The 17,723-nt window shown below is 38.5% G+C and overlaps 1 protein-coding gene across 1 annotated transcript in view; it reads left to right on the top strand.

Moving 5' to 3' along the window:
* The window catches only part of USH2A (usherin), a 777,251-nt gene that overhangs the window by 385,336 nt on the left and 374,192 nt on the right, over positions 1-17,723 (top strand). The window lies entirely within an intron of this gene.

Here is a 17,723-nt window from a genome sequence, read left to right as displayed (position 1 = left end):
AGAATTACAATTTTATTAGTTTGTCTTATGTTTACTATGATATTAATTACTCCAGTCATCTCATTTTAATTAAACTTTTGGCAAATGCATGAGATATATTTGAGGTAAGGGAGAGAGATCTAATAATTACAGTGAGTGATTATCTCTGCTATTGAAGTTATCCCTGAACTATTACAAATTTCCTAGTAAAAAGTAAATGGATAGCTATTTGATACTTAAACAGTCAACAATCTTGTCATACTTTGTGCTCCACAAAGAAACCTAGTCTGTAGGTGGCAATGAAAATGCGAATGATTTATTCCAGTCGGATTGCTCTTAACTGCTGTTACATGATTTGTTTAGTAGACATTTCCCTTCATCCTAATCACTAGTTGTGACTATAACTGCCCCCAGAATCCTAGGTGGACTAAAGAAATACTTGCGACATTTCAAAGAATCTTTGTGCATTATGTGTTATATATTTACAAGCAGTTTTAAAATATATTCATTGAACCGTAAGAATTTGGGAGATTTAGAAGATTGGTGTTAACACGTTCATTTATTCTAAAGTCTTGTGTTTAATCACACCAGAGTTTTCAGAATTTTTACTATGGGGCAATGGTTAGACATTTTTTAAGTAATAGTTTCATTAAAAAGAAAAAAATTTCTTCTCTTCATTACTTCTCTCTCCACTTTCCTCAGATATTCCAGTGTTCAGTTTCTATCCTCCATTGCCTAGAGGAGGATCTGATCGTTGGCTGTTTATCTTGTCACTTCATCTGTTTTCAAAGCTCCCACACTTCCCTCTAAAAACCCAAAGAATAAAGTCCAGATTCTTTAGTCAGGCATTCACATCAGCCCCAACTTGTGACTCGATCTGCATTGGCATAGCCTTGAAACACACTTTCCTTTTTAGCCTCCTGGTTGAAAAACATGGGTATGGAGTCAAATAGTCCTAGAGTCAAATCTTATCTCTGATTTTACTCTGGAAAATTTACTAAATGCCATGAACCCCAGTTTCCTTGGATTATAAAATTGGAGTTAACGATCCCTACCATCTCTCCAAATCTAACTCATTCCTCAGGACTAAATGTTAAGCCTCTTATTTTATGAAATCATTTCACTCTTTCTTGAGTGTAAGTCAAGCTTCCTCTCTTCTCTTGACCATGTATTCTCTTCCTATGCCATCATCATGACACGTACTTTATTCATCCTTGGCCCAAATTTATTTGGGCACATGTCAAACATGCCCACCAGATGATAAGGACCATAAAGCATTTATTTCTCTTTTCCTTCATGGAGCCTAACACAGTGGAGTAGTTTCTGCTGATACCTAATAATACTTAATTTATTTAGTTGTGTCTTGTGAAAATTTCATTCAATCATTAGCGTATATATTGTAGAGTCCTGACTCTTTAATGATACCAACAGAGAGCATAGAAGTAGTTACAGGCCAGATCCTGGGATATGTTTTTTGACATGTATTTGTTTCTGAAATATATTTGTTCAGCTGTGTGGGGTCTGGGACTAGGTGGGGTTTTTTTTGGAGTTTGGATTTTGCATTTGACTTAAGAATTTTTAATTTTCTCTTCTTGAGTATGCCTAGTTCGAATTTAATGGAACTAGGCCCATATTACAGCACAGCTGCACTGTGGTTGCTTTCTAATTTCTGAATATGCTGTGGAAGGGTAATACAATTGGAAAATAAGATAGGCTTCAGCCTTATGTTACTGCAGATACCCTTTCAAATGATTTTAAATTGTGCTGCTCAAACATATCTGATTATTAGAACCATCTTGGGGGCACTGATTAAAGGAGTAGATTCTAGTGCTCCAACCAAAGACCTGAATAATCATAATATCCCGTTGACTTGGTTACCATCAAAATGCTGAGGAGTATTGGGGGATTTACCTGGCGATCCAGTGGTTAAGACTCCACGCTTCCACTACAGGGGGCACGGGTTCTATCCCTGGTCAGGGAACTAAGATCCTGCATACCGGGTGGCGAGGCCAAAAAATAAATAAATTTTTAAAATACTGAAAGAATATTAAATACACCCTCTGGGTGAGTCATCCCTCCTTAGCATCTCTTCAGGAGTTCCCCACACGGATCTCTATTATATTTTAAACTCAACATATCCAAGTTGTTTCTCCTGATCCTCTCTTCCCCTCTACCGGCCCTTTCTCCTGTGTTTCCCCTCTCCCTGATTAGCACCACCCAGTAGTACCACCAGAAACCTGGGAGGCACTTTTTTTTTTTTTTTTGGTACGCAGGCCTCTCACCGTTGTGGCCTCTCCCCTTGCGGAGCACAGGCTCCGGACGTGCAGGCTCAGCGGCCAGGGCTCACAGGCCCAGCCGCTCCGCGGCATGTGGGATCTTCCCGGACCGGGGCACGAACCCGTGTCCCCTGCATCGGCAGGCGGACTCTCAACCACTGCTCCTCCACCAGGGAAGCCCTGGGAGGCACTCTTGAGTTCAGTTCTTACTCACCCCTGATTTTTCGTTAACTGTACTCCTCTAATGAAGGCCCGTAGTATTTCTTACCCAGATAACTTCAAGAGCCTCCTTATGCCCTACAAAAATGGAATGTATTCATTCAAAATATACTTTTGATGACCCACTAGGTGCCATCATTCTGATGATACCAAGATGAATTTGCCCAATCCTTGATCTTAAGAGGACCAGAGAGTTCCTTAGGAGAAACGTCCATGTAAACAAATAATAATGAGGTAGGGATGTGTACAAGGTGCCAAGTGTATGGAGAAGAAGCAACCTGAGGATGTGGGAATGTCTTCCCTCTGGGTCTTTATTAAGATGTAGCAGGTCCAGAGGTATTTACACATTTAGACTGTCGTATTCTGTAAGGGGTACTGATTGTCTGGTTTTGTACACTCTAGGCTCCAAAATCTTGACTCTTAGTCAGCTATATACATAAAGGATTATTTCATTAGGACCTTATAAACATGAAAAAAATGTTGAGAAACAGTAAACCCACTTTCTATGAGAAGTATTTCCAAATGCATACCTATATATGACAAAATATGAAAGGTATAAAAGGTTCATATATAAATATCCACTTGTTGCCTATCAAGCAATTGGTAACCTGTAGCCAGCATGGCATAGGAAACAGGCTCTCTGCTTTATAACTGATTCGGATTTAAACTATCAGCTCCTACTCATTAAACTTGGGATAATCTTTTTTGTTTAATTTTTTTTTTTATTTATTTTTTTAATTTATTTTTGGCTGCGTTGGGTCTTCGTTGCTGCGTGCGGGCTTTCTCTAGTTGTGGCGAGCGGGGGCTGCTCTTCGTTGCGATGTGCAGGCTTCTCATTGCGGTGGCTTCTCTTGTTGCAGGGAGTCTGGGGATACTCTTTACCCAGGCGCTAGGAGCTTGGCCTCTTGGTTTCCGATTCCCCTCTTTCCTTTGTTCCCCAACCTGCTCCTGCCCCACAGCTTGTGCTGGGTAGCTTGTTCTTTGCTTCAGGACATGCTTCACATGCTCAGAGAATTTCTCCTGTTCTAGCATCTTTTGTTCAATGCTGTACCAGCAGCTCTAGTGCCTGACACATAATCGGCGCTCAATCAAAAAATATGTTGATTATCACTGTCAAAAAAAAAAAATCACACAGAAAATAACAAGTGCTGGAGAGGACATAGAGAAACTAGAATCCCTGTGCGTCGTTGGTGGGAATGCAAAATGGTGCAGCTATTACGGGAAACAGTATGGAAAAATCTTCAAAACATTAAAAATGGAATAACTATATGATCCAGCAATCCCACCTCTGGGTATTTACCCAGAAGAACTGAAAAAAGGATCTTGAAGAGGTATTTGTGCACCCATGTTCATTGCAGAGTTATTCACAGTAATCAAGAGATGGAAGCAACCCAAATGTCCATGGGTAAATGAATGGATAAACAAAATGTTGTATATGTATACAGTGGACTATTATTCCACCTTAAAAAAAAGAAGGAAATTGTCACATGTTACAGCATGGGTGAACCTTGAGAACATTATATGAGTAAAATAAACCAGTCACAAAAAGACAGATATGACATAATTCCATGTATACGCGGTATCTAAAGTAGTCAAACACAGGGACACAGAATGTGGTTACCAGGGGCTAGGGGTTGGGGGTAAGGGGAGGGGAGAGTTTCTGTTCAGTGGATATAAAGTTTCAGTTTTGCAAGGTGAGAAGGTTCTAGAGATCTTGCCCAACAATGTGCCTATAGTTAACACTACTATACTGTATATTTAAAATGGTTAAAATGGTAAGTTTCATGTTATGTGTTTTTCGCCACAATGAAAAACAAAAAGAGATGTAGGGAGGATGTAATAGAATGCAGTAAACTTTAAAACCAGAAAAAAATCAAGATTAAGGACTGTGTTAGGTTAAAACAAACAAAAATTTAAATTAGTAATCACAAAAAGATATATGCATAAAATATACATCTGTTAAAAAAGCGTGAGTTCATCTCTTTTTGTGCAACTTCCTTTTCTCACTTAACAATATGGTGGAAACATCTTTCCATGGCAGTTAAGTGTAGCTCAACTTCATTCTTTGGAAAGGCAGTGTAAACTCCCACTGAGTGAAACCACAGCTTATGTGACCCATCTTTTATTGATGGACACTTAAGTTTCCATGATTTTGCTATTCTAAAGAATGCTGCTTGCTATGCATTGCCTTAGTCTGCCAAGTACTGGGTCATTATCACTTGATTAACACCTAAGGCTTTGCTTCCTTCAAATATGCCCTGCTTAATCCTGGTGACTTGCTTCACACACCTGCAAAAATGGTGGTGTGACGCTCCACCTTTGTTTCTCTACTCAAGAGTCCTTCGCATCCACATTCCCTCTGGCAAAGGTGTTCTTTGCAGGCTGCAATTTCAGGCAGGATTTTAAAACCTCCGAAAAGAGCTACTTTTTAGGTCCAAGGTGGATAAGAACCCTTTATTCTGTAGGACCTTGGCTCTTCCTTTGTCATACCATTAGCCAGCAATGAGAAGCAGCACAAAGGATTACTGTCTAAGAAATGTGTGACCTGTATTGTGTAGATTACAATTGCATAATTAGAATTACGCTTTTGAGAGCTTCCAAATTCTCACGAGCTTTATCTCCTTTCAGAAGCTTTGGCCTTAGAAGCTGGAAATATGATTATTCCTCCCACTTGAGGTCTACTTTGCTAAAATCAGCATAGATATCCGACTCCACCAAACTTATTCCTCCTTGTCTAGCATAATATTTAGTAACGTTTTAAACTAATTAGAATATATATATATATTTAAAATACTAACTAAAACTATAAAATATGAAATTCTTATCCTTTATTAATACTTAGAATTTCTTGTAACTCTCCACTATCCTTACCTAAGTAAATTTACCTAAAATAGTTTCCCTGTTAGACTGTGACCCACATGAGGGCAGGGATTCTATATGCATTGTTTGCTGTTCTAGTCCCAGCATTTGGCAGGGTGCCAGTCATGGAGAAGATGAGTATTAAACAGCTGTTGGATGAATTAGTGTTTACTGATGCCGGGGACAATAATAAAATGGTAATTGTGTTGATGTGAGAAGCATAAGCATATGCAATCATACAGTACACATAAATGCACATTTAGAGCATGTCATAATTATGTAATACAGGTGGGATGATTTCAAAGGCAGTGGAAAGGCATCTCCATCTTGGCTTACTGAAGGCTCAAAGTACATACTTAGAGACTCAGTCATTTGGCAGACAGTTTCCTCAGCCTGGTAATTTGTAGACGTTCTAAAGAGAGACAGCATGCCAAGCTGGATCTGCTTTGCGTGCCTCAGTGTGAAAGGCTATCTTGTTATAGCCGTCAGGATTTGCTAATGTCAAGATGGGCATGAGAGCTGGGCACCCGTTAGACAAGGGTCCCAGGGTCTCCTTGAGAAAGGAGAGAATACTTGAGGAGCCTATGGAAACATTTTCCTAATTTAGCCTTTTGTATTGACCCAGGGTTGTGAGAATTCATACATGATATGTACCAAGGAAGTGACAATAATTTCAGTAAGAATAGGAAAATTTTAGGAAGTTGATTATTTTTGCAGACTTACACATAGTACCATGAAGACAACAGAACATTATTGAAAGAAAGTTTAGTTCAATTTTTTGAGCGTATATATTATTTCAGAAATGGGTGATAAGCACAGTAATTAACTGTAGACATTTATACACACTCTGTATATACTGTCCTTCACATTAAGAAAGGATATAGAGAAATTTTTAGAATGTATGTACATGAAGGTGTATGTGTAAATACTAATTAAGTGCTCTACCCATGCAGAGAAAGAAATATTTGATTTTCTGCTAATACTAATAATAGTAGTAATAGTAACAGCTACAATTTATAACTGTGTGCCAGGAGCTTTCAATCTCATAACTAACCCAGGAAATAGGTACTGTTATTCCAACATTCAGATGTGGAAACTCAAATTTATAAGTATTAAGCAACTTAGTTACTCTAGGCAAGACAGCTAGTTAAGTAGGAACGTAATACAAAACAAGGTGTGAATGACTCAAAATGCATGATTTTATTCACTGCAGTCCTCACCTCTACTTTGTGCAGAAATGCTCGTAATGTAGGATTCCATGTAGCCATGTGAAAAAAATATTTTTTTCAGATACTTTTACGGGTTCAGTGTCTCATTCTCAGTGCCAAGATTCAACACTTCTAAGATCTCTGTCCTGATTTTTCTCTGGTTTTAAAGGAATAACTATTTTTTTTAACTTTTTATTTTGAACTAACTTTCTTTTTAAACAGTCAAAATGTGAATCTCTTTTCTTTCCTGGAAATACTCAGATTTCCTAGAAGAAACAGATTATAGAATTCGGTGAATCACTTAGGAAAATGGCTTGACAGTTTGAAGCAAACCTTGTGTAACTTTTATGAAACACCTCCCATCCGTTTGTCAGGTAGAATTTCCCAAGCACGTTCTTTTTTAGATTCCGTTGATTCCGTTTTTAGGCAATCATAACAGTAATAAGGCATTCTTCCACGTTGTGAAAGCTGTTCTCTCTTTTCCTTTTTAATTGAAGGATCAAGTATTCACACAGGGAGATATCTGCCACATTCAATCATCATCCAGACCTTGGGGGGAAACCTCGGTTGACATTCACATTGCCACACTGGACTGGAAAAAACAAACAAATATGTTTGGAGCATCTATATTCACTATGCGTGTTATTTTTATGACACACCAAAGCATTGTTGTTTAATTCTTACAGTAAACAGAATTCTTCAATGTACATAGAGATACCTTGTATTAAATGTACATTGTATTGTACTTGTATTGAATTTCCTTGGTTATATATGACAATCTATTGGGCACCTTAGGAAATACAATTTGACATAACCTGATGAAGAGGCACAAAGATGTATATCCCAGTGGATGTGCTTTATGGACAATTACGATTCAGCTTCCCTGTGAAAATTAAACACCTTAAAAATTCTACCATTATGGAAGGAGAAAGGTGATAAACTTCAAACCGCTTATGATAGAGAGCCAGTGGGAATTAAGTATCCACTTTGTGGATTATCCACTGAAGAACTGAATCTGTAGAACTGGATTAAATAACCTGATCCCCCACACCACATAGCATAATGTTGTTTTTTTTTTATGGCTATCTTAACTGATTATTAGCACAAGAGGATAAACAAGAGAAAAGCACAAAAAATACAATACGGTGCAATATAATAATTCCCTGTAATTTTTTATGTTGTATATTTTTCTTTTGCCTCTTTAGATCCTCTCTCTACTCTCCTCCACTCAGCCCTGCATCCTACAAGGCTGACTTTTACTCACAGCATCAATGGGCTTCCTCTCTCTCTGGCTTCCTTTTGGTTTGTCCCTGGGCAGCAGCAGCAAGAGTTGAAAGAGTCAGAGGAGGGCTTCCCTGGTGGCGCAGTGGTTGGGAATCCGCCTGTCGATTCAGGGGACGTGGGTTCGTGCCCCGGTCCGGGAGGATCCCACATGCTGCGGAGCGGCTGGGCCCGTGAGCCGTGGCCGCTGGGCCTGCGCGTCCAGAGCCTGTGCTCCGCAGCGGAAGATGCTGCAGCAGTGAGAGGCCCGCGTGCCGCAAAAAAAAACAAAAAACAAAAACGAAGAATCAGAGGAGAAGGGAGTCTCAGAGCTTTCTGCCAGGCTCTGGGCTCCAGGGCTGCCTTCCTCCACTAAAGGCTACAGCTCCTATCCAGTGGTCCTTCCCTGTCACTGCAGCTCTTTCTCCAGCTTCCTGAATCAGTTTTCATCCTTTCCCCTGCAAATTTAAGGATGCTTACTGGCTCCTAGGAGTCCTGACAATTTCTAACCGGGGATGCGTTATTATCGCTTGGTGCTTTCCATTAACTCTACCCATGTCCTTGTACATAGATCCTTCACTAAACTATCCTCATTTGTTCATTTGAGTTTCCATCAGGTTCCTACTGAGACCCTGACTCATGTCTAAATCTCATTTAATCCACAGTTAACACACACAAGTTGGGGGGCTGAGACTGGAAAAAGGAAATAAGTAAACAAACAAAAATTCTATTTTGTTGCACTTCGTTTTGGCACATTAGACATTTTATAGCAAATAAAGAGGGCTGTGCTCAAAAGTTCTAGTTGCAGATTGTTTATCTAATACTCCTGTGATATTTCATTTTTAAATAGTAATCAACTTACTGATATCTCATTGAAAGCTTTCAATTTCTTATTATGAAATCTTTGTTATAACTAACCAAACAATGGCGTACGAAATTTTTCCTCTTAACGAGGTAACTCCCAGTGCAAAGTCAGTTTAAAGATCTGTTTCTCAAATAAGCCTTATTCCCTAACGAACCTGGACTAGGTTAGCATCTGCCTTCCTTCCCCCACCCCCCCATGTTTTCTTCTATTCCCTCTGATTCTCCTTTAATCAACTTTACATACACATAATGCACTTAGTCTGTCTTCTCACTTAGATTGAAAGTTTTCTGAAGGCAGGTACCAAGGCTGTTTTGATCACTTCTGTATTCCCATCATGTAACACAATGCCTGGCACATAGTAGGTCCACCATAAATATTTTCTGATGAATCAGACTACTATGCTAGTAGGTTACCAAAAACCAAAGCCACTAAATCCAGTATATTTTTTTCAAAAATTATTTTATAGTATTTAGTAAGTAGCTATGTTTTCACACTGTACTCTCTGGGCTTGATTGGAGTAGGGGAGGAATCTTATGTAAAGACTTAGCAAACACATATAAGAAACTGCTAGGTGGTAGGATGAATGGATAAAGAAGATGTGGTACATATATACAATGGAATATTACTCAGTCATTAAAAAGAATGAAATAATGCCATTTGCAGCAACATGGATGGACCTAGAGATTATCACACTAAGTGAAGTAAGTCAGAGAAAGACAAATACCATATGATATCACTTATATGTGAAATCTTAAAAAAGTGATACAAATGAACTTATTTACAAAACAGAAACAGACTCACAGACTTAGAAAACGAAGTTATGGTTACCGGGGGAAGGGTGGGGGAGGGATAGTTAGGGATTTGGGGATTGACATGTACAAACTGCTATATTTAAATAGATAACCAACAAGGATCTACTGTATAGCACAGGGAACTCTGCTCAATACTCTGTAATAACCTAAATGGCAAAAGAATTTGAAAAAGAGTAGATACACATTATGTGTATAACTGAATCACTTTGCTGTATACCGGAAACTAACGCAACATTGTTAATCAACAATTCTCTAATATAAAATAAAAAATAGAAAAAAAAACCCTGCTAGGTGATGACAGCGTACAAGTAAGGAATACAGACCTGTCTCAAATGTGTTTTTGAGAGATGTGCAGATTATTTTTTTACAAGAAGCATGCAGTTCGTGACATAGATCAGAGTAGGAGGAGACAGCCTCAGCTGACATTCCCATAACAAACTGGGCTTGAACTTATCCTGGAAGAAAGGGACAGCTCTAAGCTCATGCCTTTTACGTGCATAGCACCTAATTCCTTGGGGACTTTCATATATGCTCACTCATTTGGTACTCACGTTAACTCAGGCCACCAGGGCAAGGAATAGTGTCCCAATTTTATTGGAGAGGAAATAAAAGCTTAGAAGATGTGAGTTCCTTAGCCAAGTTTTAAAGGTGCGTAGTCGCGAGAGAACAGCCATATGCAGTGAGAGAAAGTTCTTCAAAGGGCAGCCACCAGCTGGGAAGTCTTCCACTTTGCCCCCTGATTTTGTGTCTGTGGCTTATTTTTTCTCCACCACATTTAAGAGGGTGCCCAGAACATAGTAGGCACTCAATAATTACTGTGCTGATTGGATGAATAATCATTTACATGTACAGGCATAAAATAGACACTTAAAAATAATTGGCCATAAAGGTAAAATTCTGCAGCTCTGTTTTTTTCCTCCTGATAAGTATGGAGCAGGCATCTTTTCATGTCAGTATATATAGCTCTCCCTCATTTTTTCTAAAAGCTTAATCGAAAGTTATTGAATGAAACCACAGCTCTATCCCACCATGAGGGTACCAGGTACATGACTAGTGTGCATTCTTTGGTGCAACTGCATCTCATCAATGCCAGCTAACCATTACTTATAAACAACATTGACAATGAGGTCAGGTATTTGGTCCAGTACACAGTGCTCAGATGGATTCTGGTTTATCTTGAGGTAGTGTAGCAAGAAAGATTCAGCCAAGTTAGAGCCTCAGGAGTCCCCAAGGCTAGGGGAAAGGCCCCTGAATCAGCTGTTAACCCCTTCCTTCTCAAACTAAAGCAAACTAAAATGTAAGGAATAAAAATAGAAAAGAAAGCTGGTATAGCTACTTTAATATCAGACGAAGGAGATGTTCAGGCAAACAGGATTATTAGAGATAATTAGGTAACTTCATATTGATAAAACATTTACTAAAATTAAGGACATTTTTTTCCTTCAAAATGTGCTATAAACTAAGTGCCTGAAAGGATAAGTAACAGAATGGGATATGATATTTACAACACATGTAACTATCAGAAGACCAGTATCCACAATATATAAAGTATTCCTAGGAATCAATAATAAACTGGGGAAAGATCTGGAAAAGCATTTCACAAAAGAAAAAAAATTAAATGGCTGATAGACATAAGGAAATGTACTCAGTCTCTTTAATAAGCTGGGAAATAAAATAATACCAAAACAAGGCACCATTTTATGCAAAAAAATACTGGCAAAAATTTAACAGTGACTCTACAAGGTCTTTTTGAGGATATGGAACAATGAGGACTCACAGGCACTATAGGTGGTAATGGGAATTGATGTACTTTTAAAAGGAGTTGAGCATTGTCTTACTAGACAATTGAATATATCCCAACAACTCCACTCCAGTATCTATACCCTAGGAAACTTGTACACATGAGACTCAGGACACATGTGCAAAAGTGATTATAGCTACATTGATATGTCAGCCAAAATGTGGAAACCATCTAAATATCAACAATAGAATAAATATATAAACTGTGCCTTACAAAAATACTATACAGCCATGGAAATGAGCAAAGTATGGCTACCCTCAACAACGTGGCTAGAACTGGTGCATATTATGTTGAACAAAAAATGATGCAAAAAATGCTTAAATATGATTTTATTAATTCAAAGTAGAAAACACACAAAACTTAATTGCTTTGTTTAGGGATGCATTCTTAGGTAGAAAAGCAAGAAAATGGTTCTTAAAGTCAATCTAGTTGTCTGGGGGGGGGGGAAGGGTTGGAATCATGAAGGACTCATAAGACATTTGCAGGGTGCTGGCAATATTCTATTTTTTAATCTTGGCGATGGATATAGGAGTTTTGCTTTTTAACTTGTTTTAAAAATATAACATATTTTACACACTTTTCTATATTATGTTTTATTACATAATTTTTTAAAGATGGAAAAAAAATAGATCCACAGAAACTGTCGAGTATCCTGTTTGGTGCCCTGTGGAGTCTGAATGCTTCAGTGCCAACCATCACGGCCAAGTTAGCAAACCTCTCTCAAACCTGTTTTTCTCATCTGTAAAGGAAAAGTGAAACTCTTTCTGCTTTCATGGGTATTTCCTGAGGACTAAAGTATCTGATTAAAACATAAATACAGTTGTTATTTTTTCAGCATCAACTTCCCCTGCCTTTCAAGTGTTTGCCTCTTCTGCCATGCTTCCCTACACAACAGTTTTTGTTTTCTATTTTAGTTAAATGTTGTTTTTGGAGATAATTCTAGATTTACATGCAGTTGTAAGAAATAATGCAAAGAGAGCCCATGTGTACTTTGTCCAGTTTCCCCTAATGGCCAACATCTTCCAAAGCTATAGTACACTAGTGCAACGAAAATTTTGACACTGATACAGTCAAGATACAAAACAGGCCCATGACTTTCTTTTTTAATCCTCAAATGAAAATCAGTCCCTTTTAAACCATTAGTATAGAGGCAAGCTAGTTCTTTGGTAGCAGGTTTTTATGAGTTTTTTTATTGGGAATTTCACAGTCCATCTCTGATAAAGATAGATACCTCTCTCTTCGACTAGTGACGTTGTTATACCGTATTTAGTCTAACACATCCCAGTCCTAAGCCCATGTTTGTTTTATTAAAAAGGAGAAAGTACAGTTGACCCTTGAGCAATGAGGGTGATGTGATAGAAAATCCACGTGCAGTCCTCCCTCAGCATCCATAGAAAATCCACGTGCAGTCCTCCCTCAGCATCCATGAGGGATTGGCAGGACCAACTGCAGGTACCAAAATCCGCAGGTGCTCAGATCCCCATAGTCAGCCCTCCCTACCTGCGGTTCTGCATCTGTGGAATCAACCAACCTCAGAATGTGTAGTTTTGTATTTACTGAAAAAAATCCACATATAAGTGGGCACATGCAGTTCAAACCCATGTTGTTCAAAGGTCAGCTATATATAAAAGTGTTAAAGATATTTCTCTTAGAATATGCCACCCACTACTGCTGAAATGTGGCATTTCCACATCCCTGCCTGGGTTACAACTAGTTATGATACATTCAGGAAAATGTGGCTTTAAAAATTATTAATATTATTTTTTCTTTTTGATATTTTCATCTGTCCTACTGTTCCCTACCTCCATGCTCTTCCCTACGCCAGTATTATATTGTATATAATACAATATAATTATATATGTCATTCTAGGTTAATTTTTCTAAATAAGACTTTCATTATGCCCCTAGTGAGTACATAAAAGCATGTACTGTCATTATATATGTCATTCTAGGTTAATTTTTCTAAATAAGACTTTCATTATGCCCCTAGTCAGTACATAAAAGCATCAATGGTTCTCCTGTGCATCATAAAATCCCAACTTCTTGGAGCAGCATTCAGGCCCTAACTCCCTTTGAATCCTTATTTTCTATTAGACTTTAACCAATTACAGCAACAACAAGAAAATACTGGTCTGTTCAGGATATCTTCACTATACCTTGCACTAGCTTCCTTCCACACATTGGTAAATATCATTTCCCTACCAGGGGCATCTTCCTGAGTCATTGCCTTTTCACCTTGTACCATTTATGGAAGAACCTATGGAAGATGCAGCTTCCTTGAAGGGAAGACATGGCTGCTCTGAAAAGCTTTTAGTACTCGCTTTAGCCAGAGTGATTGTTCCCTGCTAGAAGCTTCTGTACTTACTGTCTGTACCATTTGTTGGGCATAAAGGTTTTGTGGTGCTTATCACTCATCTAACTCTTGGATTGTTATTCAGTTAGACCTGTGTTTAACCCTTTTCTTACTTCCATAAAGGTAGATACTATTTCTTATTCTTTCTGTGCCCCAAAGCACCAAGCATAGTACCTTTCAGGTAGTTGACTTTCAGTAAATATATGTTAATTTTTTCATTAGGCTCATCCTCATTGCTTTGAGGGCTAGAGCATGTTCATCAGTTCTTAATTCGAGTGGAATTCCTGCATATTTTAGGAGAGAAAATTAGGCTGGAAATGGATAACAGGAGTAGTGGCAGCCGTGGGATGAGATTGCCAGATCCCACCGCTGAATTTATCCTTGTATGACTTTGGGAAGTAGCTCAGCCTCTCTGAGACTGCATTCCCTCATCTCCACAACAAGGCAAATAACAGTTCTAACTTCTTGGTGTTGTCAAAGTTAACAGAAATAATTCATATTGAGCCTGCCGCCTATTGTCCGACTCAAAGTAAGTGTTCAGTACATTTTTTAATAATTGTTTTCTAATTTCAAAAATACTTACATGGCATTTTAAGAACTTAGCATTTTCCTTTTCCCAAAGCTATCCGTACATGTCCTGTGCTCTAGTCAAAGAAAGAAAGTGTCTTCCTAGGCTATGTTTAAAATGGCCACTGGATTATATTCACTAGTTTTTGTACCTCACTTTGGGAATCTGAGGTCAATAAAAATTGTTGTGTTAAGAGATATTTTAGACTTATTACTTAATGTATGTTTTGAGAACTGAATTATACAATGTTTCATATCATACTAATATTATTTATATCAAAACATTTGCTAATAAAAACAAGCTATGAACTTTGCTTGCCTGTCTTGACAAGAAATGGAGTGTTCTTTTCAAATGGTATCTTTTATTGTCCACAAATTTACCAGGAAATTTGACTCTGTGTCCTTAATTCAAGATTTTATAGTTAATGGCCTTGCCCAAATCAGATCAGAGGAAACGCCTTGTCTTAGGCTCTTTTGGGGGAGGGGGACACAGGTGGATTCCAGCTCTAAACCACAGTAGTATCCCACTTTGGTCTGACCTTAGATCTGATGATTGGCTGGTAAGACCTGGACCAAAAGGCAGAAAACCCAGAGAGGTCAGCACCGCTAGTCTGTTTCATCCTTACAACATGCTTATGGTGGCCCCAGCTTCCTGGTTCTGGGACAGGAAACTCATCTTGCTAGTACTGGCGAAGACCAGATTGATCACTGATTGCATGTGACGTGATCAGCTATGTGTTTTGAAAACTGCCCCTCTGACTATATTATCAAGAATAAATTTTGTGGTAGTATGAATAATGCATCAAAACACTTAGGTGGCTATAATTCTTAGGTACGAAATGGTGGCAGAATGGACTAGATGGCCATGGATATAGAGATGGGGAAAGATCAATTTGGGATGTAAGGTCTACAGGACTGAGGATGGAGTTGGTGTGGTGGATGAAGTAGAGAAGAGTGTCCAAAATGACTTAAAAGGCGAACTGTATTTATCCAGTGCACACTGGTTCTACAGTTGATCTTTTAGCCCTATAAATCTTTTAGCATCCTACAAATACTGTTGAATATCGGTCACCTAAGAAAGCTGGGTAACTCTGTGTGTGTGTGTGTGTGTGTGTGTGTGTGTGTGTGTGTATGAGTGTGAGATCTCACCTGCCCTGAGTCTGGACTTCAGTCTCATCCACTCCTTATGCATCATGAATTGTAAAAAAGTGAGCAGTTGAATTAACTGTCACAAATGTCACTTAATTTCATTCTCAGCTCATTTGCCATGTGCTCATCTTACTCTGAGCTCTTCTCTCAGTAACTGTCTATTATTTCTTTATCCAAAGTTCTAAATGTCATGGTTATAGTTTCTCAGCAGAGCTTGCTAGGGGCTGACTTGTTAGAGTCCAGTAGACAAAACAAAGAAGTTACTTTTGAGGGCCTGTCACTGAGAGAGAATGGAGAACTCAAAAAGGAGACACTAGACTTGAGGAAGTGTAGCCACTGAGTGAAGTTAAGGGGAAGAGCTGGGTAAGTATCCTCTGTCTCCTCAGTCCAATCCTGAAGGGCATCATTGAATTAGCGAATACAGTCTCTGATGTCTGTAATGCACAGTTTGAATCATCACAGAATGATTCAGTTATATTCATTATTGTCTGTGTGAAACTATAGGAAAGTGTGTAGTGCTTGCTGGAAAGATTTCCTCCAAAAATGGTTAAGATTTTTAAGTTTGTGCTTCAGGGATGAGATTGAGTTATAACAAAAATTAACTCCCATAAAATATCTCATTTCCCATTATGTCAGATAAATGAGATATTATGCACATAATCCCAGCAGAAAAGAAGTTCTCTGTTCCCCAATTACGTAAGAAAAGGGAAATATTGATTTGGGTACTTTCTGTTTCAGTGTTGAAAAACAGGTCAAGAAGATAGAGTTTCAGGAGTCTTAAAATTTCTTTAAGAGCTTCTGCAACATGTGATCTGCACATAAGTGCAATAACATAAGTGATTTGCACATTGTGTGCCCATCACATACAATGATTGCTTAGCAAAGTACCTGGCATATATAGTAATTTCTTGTCTTCATTATTATATTATTAGTGTGATTTTATCTATTTTTCTTCTCTTAAATTTTCCATGTGCTAATTGGTTTCTCACTATGTACCTCTCATTTCTTAGCTTTAATTCACTTGTGCTTTTGTGTGTCAAGTATTAAATGGCATTAAAGCAAATACTCTCTATAAGTATTCTTTGAGTTACCATAGATGGTGACATTAGGATAAAGAAGAACAGAGGCTGACAGCTGCACTTTTTTTGTGGAGCCAGAGGGGTACCTGAGAGTAAAAGGAAGACACTTTCTCAAAAATTTGGAAAATAAGGGAAGTGGACCTGCTTTCGGAAAGAGACATGGTACAGAGTTATCTTCAGAAAGGAAAATGGGTCAAAGCACTAGCTTTTTAAAGTATAAGCTCATTTAAATTTTAAAAAGCTTTCATCCTAAAGGATGTATTGATCAAGCTCTAAATGGTCAAGTAGAAAATGCATTAGGTATTCAAGACAGACTATATTTAATATTGTACAAGGAGTTGGTTACAAGAGCATTGGAAGGACTGGAAGAAGAAAAAAAAAAGGGAGAAGGAGGTGGATACCAGGAGAACAAAAAGCGTGATTGCCAGCAAGGTGCTTAGTTCCCTGGGCAGGAGCTGAGCTGTGGGCCCGCTGCTGGATCTGCTGATTTGAATTGGATGCTTGAACCATCAAGAGCCACCGAGATTCCACTACTGAAGAAGCTGCAAATGCGGAAGAGGAGCTTGTGATGTCCGGACTGCGTGGTGTGGCCCCTGCTTGGCTGTGTAGTGACAGTCAGCAAAGGCCTCTGCTCTTGGAGCTGGAAGCTGGATGTTTTCTTTCTTCCTGCTTCTGCCCTTCTAGCAATGCCTCCTCTTGGTGAAACTTACTAGAAATGCAACCAGCAAGAGAGCTACAAATGTAATGTGCTGGCTGTTGGGCTCAGTGCACAGAGCAGACTAGAAGTGTGGAGGTAGAGCTGTGATCAGATGACTTAGATGAATAAGCAGCTGAGCTATTCAGCCGCCATGCCCACTCTTCTACCTTCTATTACTTTCCACTACTGTTGATAATCACTTCATGCTTCCACCCCAAATGATACTACTCTGCTTTGGACAGATGAAGATGCTCTTACCCTCTGTCACTGTAGTCATATCTGGGTGGTACTAATTCCCCTTTCAGTTTAGATACAACCCACATGGATATTCTACAACTTAAAAACTAAACTATAAACTAAAAGCCACGAACTTTTTAAATATAAATCAATAGGGAAAAGGAGGAGGGAAAATTAGTTATTATATACAAATCTCTATGTAATCACGAAATAAAAAATAACGTCTACAATTCTTGTTTCTATAACTAGTTAAGGCCATAGTTGATATTTAAAACTTCTTCCCCTTGCTCTCAGCCAGTTGCCCATCTGTTTGGGATTCTTGACCTAGCATTGCAACCAAATGTGTACTACTAAAAGGTCTG

The sequence above is a fragment of the Delphinapterus leucas genome, chromosome 1 (genome assembly GCF_059928025.1).
Source record: "Delphinapterus leucas isolate spDelLeu-1000000601 "Yukka" chromosome 1, BTC_Dleu_Yukka2, whole genome shotgun sequence".
NCBI classification, from domain to species: domain Eukaryota; kingdom Metazoa; phylum Chordata; class Mammalia; order Artiodactyla; family Monodontidae; genus Delphinapterus; species Delphinapterus leucas.
Note: the sequence above shows the minus strand (reverse complement) of the source record. Positions and strands in the feature narration are given on the sequence as shown.